This window comes from Triticum dicoccoides, chromosome 3B (assembly GCF_002162155.2).
Source record: "Triticum dicoccoides isolate Atlit2015 ecotype Zavitan chromosome 3B, WEW_v2.0, whole genome shotgun sequence".
Taxonomy (NCBI): domain Eukaryota; kingdom Viridiplantae; phylum Streptophyta; class Magnoliopsida; order Poales; family Poaceae; genus Triticum; species Triticum dicoccoides.
The window spans coordinates 506,831,641-506,838,015 of record NC_041385.1 but is presented as its reverse complement, the minus strand read 5'-3'; positions in this window follow the sequence as shown (position 1 = coordinate 506,838,015).

Genomic DNA, 6,375 nt, shown 5'->3' with positions numbered 1-6,375 from the left:
CCGAGGTCGCGCGCGAACGTGTCCGCTGATGTTTAGGTACCGAATTTACCAAGTTTGACCGTAGATGCTCTAATGCACCTTAGAGCAACTCCAACGGGGCGACCCAAACGGACGCGCGCTTTGTCTGCTTAGCTCGGCCAGGCGGACGTGGGCGTCCGCATTTTAAAATGGGTCGGCTTGACCGCTCAACGGGGAGGCCGACCCAAATGTGCCGGCGTGGAAAAAAAGTTGCACGAAATAAACATAAATAAACATAAAGTGGCCGGTCAAACGCCGGCCAAAGTCCACCTAAATCTAATAAACATTAAATAAAACATTAAAAAAAGTCTGCGCCCGCCTGCTACCGCCCCGCACGCTGCCCTAGACGTCGTCGGCCTTGCCCTTGCCCTTGCCCTCCACACCGCGGTCGTCGGTGAGGTCGATGAAGACCGGAGCAGGGCCAGCCCACCTGAACGCCGCCTGTTACGCTGCCAGGGCAGCCTCCTCCGGCGTCTGCTGGGGCGGCGGCATTGCAGCGAGCCGCACGCGCTCCTCCTCCTCCTCCTCGAGCCGGAGCGCCTCGGCGTCGCGTTGGAGCATGGCCTCGTAGAGCATATGCTCCTCGCCGTCGGCCTGCTCCTGGCGGAGCCATGCTCCTTCCATCGCTCGAGGTGGGCCGCCTCCTCCTCTGGCGTGGCGGCGAAGTGGACGGGAGGCGCGCTCACCCACTCGTGGTACTGACCCGTCCACGAGTAGGCCTCCTCCGGCCAAGTGGGTGGAGGCGGGAAGCGCTTACGCTCCGGCTCCGGCTTGGGCTGGACGGGCGGCGACGGTGGAGGCGGCGGCACGAAGAGCGGGGTGTGGACGGAGTCGCTCGCCGCCGACAGGGCAAGGGCTTGCTCCAGCCCATCCCAGTGCGCGTCCTCGTCGATGCGGCTAGCATCCAGCGCGTGCTGCAGGGCCTCTTCGAGGGCGGCTTGGTACTGCGCCTCCGCCTCCATGTCCTCCGGCTCTACCTCCGGGGGCGTCGGTGGGAACGGCGGCGAGACGGCGTCAACACTCGAGCGTCGTTGCTCCTCGTGTTCGAGGGCGAACCAAGCCTCCCAGTTGGGAGAGTCGGCGGCATACTCAGGCAGCCGACGCTGCTCCGGCGTGAGCAGCGCGCGGCGCCGACGCACCTCGTCGTCGTGCGCCCGCTGGGTCCGTGGAAGCGCCGGCACCGGGATCCGGTTTGGATCCAAATGCCAATGGTGCGGCAGCGTCATGTCGGGGTAGGGGAGGGGCTGCCTGTACTCCCAGTGCCACCGCGCTTGGTGCACCGGGATGTGCAGGCGCCGGGGTTCAGGGCGGAAACGCGCCGGCGGTGGAGGGGGAGGAGGAGCACGGGATGACGAGGTGCCGGGGTGCCCTTGCCCTTGCCCTTGCCCTTGCTGCTGCCGAAGAGGCCCATGGCGCGCGCTAGGGTTTGCGGTCGCTAGCGAGGAAGCAAAGGGACTGGTGGGGGGCCAGGTGTGGACAGGAGAAGTGGATGAGGCCGACCCCGCCGCACGCGTGGTTAAAAAAGAACGCACGCACTGGTTGATGCGTGGGCCCGCTGTCAGTGATCGCTATAAATAAGACGACCGGTGGTGGTTGGGTGGCCGCCAAGTGGGGACGCGACGGACGGCGAGGAGACGCGCGGCGCGTCCGCGCCAACGCATTCCAGGCGCGATTTTGTGCCGGAAATGATCGGCCCGAACGCAAGGCGGATACGATTTGAGTTTGGGTCGACGCGTTGGGCCGCCACTTTTGTCCGCGCCGATCCAAACGGACGCGGGCGGATGAAATGGGTCGCCCCATTGAAATTGCTCTTGTATTTTGAATCGAAGGGAGGCATCTCTACGAACGACGTGGTCCACTATTGCAGCTCCCACATGCACTGTGAGGCGTGCGCCCACCGGCTCTTGAGGTTGAAGCGAACCGCGGCTCAACACAACCGCTAGTTGGGAAGGGTGGCTAAACAATTCGCTCCGACACCGAGGGAATCGTCAGGAAGCAAAGGCATGAGTCGACCCCGACGAGGCAAAGCACATAAACAAATGGATCGGGTTTGCGGTACGTACAACGGAGAGAAGAGCGGGATCTACCCGGGAGATCTGGGCACGATATATAGTCGTGTCGTAAAGGCGTGATCTCCCCCCGCGATCCTGCCCAGCAGAAGCTTCGCTGGTCGATCGCGCGCAACCGATCCTCTCCCGCGTGCTATACAATATCGGCCGGCAGGAGGGCCAGGCGTACGAGTCTGCTTTGGGATCATGGTGTTTCGTGAGGATTTCCAAACCCCCGTGTCTGCCTTACCTGCCCGGTTCGGTTCGCTGGGTTGACTGACGGGCTGGCTCGGGGTTGGGCATTGGCTCTGCGGATATTCGCTTCACGTGCGACCTGGACCACCGCTAGATATTGCCAGCACCCCGCTAATTTTTTTATTGCCAGCACGTCCAAATAACTGGAGTACAAGGGCATGCGTCGCCATCGTGATTGGTTGCATCAGGGCAACTCGCGTCAAACATCAATTCATCATATAGACATCATCAAATGTCCGTGAAAATTTATGGATCATCAACAAGACCACAAACACCGCTTTTGGTTGATTTTTAGAAAGAAAATAAATAGCAAAAGGCCATAAAAACAAGTAATAAAACATCTAAGGGCCAGCCTTTTAAGCTGCCAAAAGAACTGGCCTTAGAAGTCCGACATCGCGATCGGAGATGAGCCCGTGCGGGACGATGTGAGCAAGGCAGCGGTGACAACAAATGATCGTCGTGCTGGTCCGGCGTGTTGCCGTCCTCCGCCTCTAGCTCTCGAAGAGAAGCTTGCCCTCCACCTCATTGAAGCAGAGCCACGACTGATGAGGTCACCTATTACAGGTTGGACCCACATGGAGCACATCACCACCATGGATAGGTCCCTGGACCATGCCAGCATTCGGATGCGTACACCAGGAAGTCCTCTCGGACGGTTAGACGGCACACGGACGACCACCTGCCACTCGGCTGACAAACCACCCCTTGGACCAAAGAGGCAAGCATGCGGCATGGGATCTGCAACGGTCGAGGAATCCTAAGTCATCCATTAAACAAAGTCAAGGCAACCGTTACCTGTAACTGCAGTAGTTGAGGCTCATCACACCTGTAACTGAAGCATTCAGTGTCATTTAATGTCCCGTCAACGTGGAGGACATGGGGCTGCGGCTCACTATATATAAGCCGCACCCCCTCCATAACTGGGCACGAGGAACCTTTGTAACATACCCATCAAATCAAAGCAAGCCTGAGGGCATGAGACGTAGGGCTATTACCTCCACCGAGAGGGGTCTGAACTCGTTAAATACCGAGTGTTACACCTGCGTCATAGCTAGGTTCTGCCCCCTTATTCATACCCCTAGTACTCATTGTCAGGATCGTAACCCCGACAGTTGGCGACCACCGTGGGGCTAGGCGTCTAACAAGTTTCACGGCGTAGGTGGATTTCTTGATCATCATGTTAGACGTCGGCGAAATCCGTGTTGGGACACTCTCCTTCGCCGACGACTCAACGAGGCCCCGCTGGACGTGGAGGCGCTGCCCGTCCACTACGCGACACATTTCCACGCATCATCCTACAGAGTCCTTCTCCAACAGCCCTCGGCCCCGTACCGAGTGGCCACTCGCCCTCCCATCGCGTGTTGCCGCAAGTGTTCCGGACGCTCGTTGCTGCAACGCTGGATCAAGCACACTGTGGCCACCCAAGCCGCAACAGAGCATATGGCGGCTCTCGAATTCGACGAGCCCGCCCTCGACCTCTCCGAGGGTCACTCGTCGATTCCTCTGAGGACTCCGAGTGCAAAAGTATTGAGTCAGACGCCAAAATTCTCATGGTGGACAACTCCGAGCATCGCACGCCCCCGGGATACACGGATGCCCGGGACCGCCGCGCAGGCGCGTCACACGGCAACGCTGACAATGGTATCGCGGGGCACGAGCCGTACGTGCCCTAGGCTCTCACCCAGGAGCCACACATCCGGTTCGTTGCGTGCTTCGCGCCCCCGGAGCCTCACCAAGTCACGTGCATCCTCCGCGGGTACAGGCGCCTGCGTTGGCTCGCCACTCCAAGAGGCTCTTTGGAGGGGCAAACGCCACGCAGCCCCAGCCACGCGCGTGTGAGGAGTGCGCCATCACCTTTGATTCCCGAGACAACCCCAAGTTCACGGTTGCCACCGGCGCACTTCCCATGCTGTGCACTCCCACTATCAGCAACATCTCCGTCACCAAGACCCTCATCAATGGGGGTGCGGGCCTCAATATGATCTTCGTCGAGGCCTTCGAGACGCTCCAGGTGCCCTTGGATCAGTTGGCGCCAACGGTCCTTCTCCGGGGTGACCAATGGCTCCACCACTCCCTTGGGGCATGTGCGCCTCCTTGTCACTTTCGGCACCCGAGACAACTACCGCACCGAGCTCATTGACTTCGGTGTGGCCCACATGGGCCTCCCGTACAACGCAATCCTGGGATACTCCACGCTTGCCAAGTTCATGGAGGCAACCCATCATGGCTACAACATCGTCAAGATGCCCGACAGTGGCGGTGTCATTACCGTTGCCGGAGACAAGAAAGACGCAGTCGGGGTCCTCAAACATGCCTACAAGGACACGACGGCTTCGTGCTCGGGCGCAGAGGACAGGCCGGGTCCCCGGAGACCGCGCGTGCAAGCAAAAAACATTTGTTCTCTCAGGACCGCGTCGAAACAAAGAAGGTGTCGGTCGACGGAAGCGGCTTGGGTCCTACCTTCACCATCGGCGCCAGCCTTCCCCTGGAGCAGGAAAGTGTGCTCGTCGCTTTCCTACGGGCGAACAATGATGTGCCTGGATGATGTCTGACCTGGCCGGCGTCCCGAGGAAGGTGATCGAGAATCATCTGGCGGTGTGTCCCAAAGCTCATCCTGCCAAGTAGAAGGCGCGGCGTCAAGTACCGGAGAAGCAGGCATTCATTGTCCAGGAGGTGTATAAGCTGCAAGAGGCGGGGGTCATACGAGAGGTGCGCCACCCTGAGTGGCTCGCCAACCCCGTCGTGGTCCCCAAGAAAGGCGGGAAGAAACTTCATGAGCCTCAACAAGGCCTGCCCCCAGGATCCTTTTCCGCTCCCGCGCATTGATCAAATTGTGGACTCCACCGCCGAGTGTGACCTGCTGTGTTTTCTGGATGCCTTCTTGGGCTACTACCAGATCAGAATGGCGACAGGAGATGTTGAAAAGACGGCCTTCATCTCCCAGTGTGGTGTGTTCTTCTATACCTACATGCCATTCGGTTTGAGGAGCGTTGGTGCCACCTTCCAACGACTGATGCACATCACACTGGGGCTGCAACTAGGGAGGAACGCGGAAGCGTATGTCGATGACATCATGGTCAAGTCGCGTGAGGCCAAGACCTTGAGTGAAGACTTGGAAGAAACGTTCCCCAACCTGCGCAAGGTCAGCCTGAAGCTCAACCCCGGCAAGTGTGTCTCGGGGTCCCCTCCGGCAAGCTGCTCGGCTTCCTAGTCTCTCATCGAGGGATCGAGACCAACCCCGAGAAGATTAAGGCCATCGAGAAAATGCACCCCTAGACTCTCAAGGAGATGCAATGGTTGGTGGGGTGCATGGCTTCCCTGGGGTGTTTCATCTCCAAATTCTGCGAGCAGGCCTTGCCGTTCTTCAAACTGATGAAGAGGATTGGGTCCTTCGAGTGGACCCCGGAGGCGGATGGTAGTGCCACGCTTCTGCGAGCCTCTGGTACTCTACTTGGCGGCTACCCCGTAGAAGGCTAGTGCCACGCTAGTGGCAGTTCGGGAGGTGCACGCCCTTGCCAAGGGGATGCTCCCCCGGACTCCACGGGTCTCCCGACCCTTCAAGGCCTTTAGAGTCTTGCCAGCTTCCAGGGCCCGTGGGCACCCCGAGCTACAGGGCGGCGCCTCTAGGACCCCCGTGCCTCATGAGGCTCCCGGGCCTCACGCGCCCCCTCAGGAGAAGGATGTCACCGAACTCGCGCGCCTCGTCGAGCACCCCGTGTATTTCGTCAGCACGGTGTTACGGGATGCGTGTGCACGTTACCCTATGCAGCAAAAGCTTCTTGGTGCGCTCCTGGTCGCTGAATGGAACATCGAGCTACAGGCCTTCGAGCTGGAGTTCTTCACCACCAGGGTCATCAAGGGAGCGGCCCTTGCTGACTTCATGGAGGAATGGATGGATACCTATGAGGAGAAGCCCCGCGATGTCAAGTCACTCCTGCTGGGGGATGAGGCGCCCGCCGGTTGGGTCTTGCACTTTACGGCGCTTTTTCCAGGCAAGGCGCGGGGCTATGGTCATGCTTGTTTCCCAAATGAAGACAAGCTTTACTACGCCATC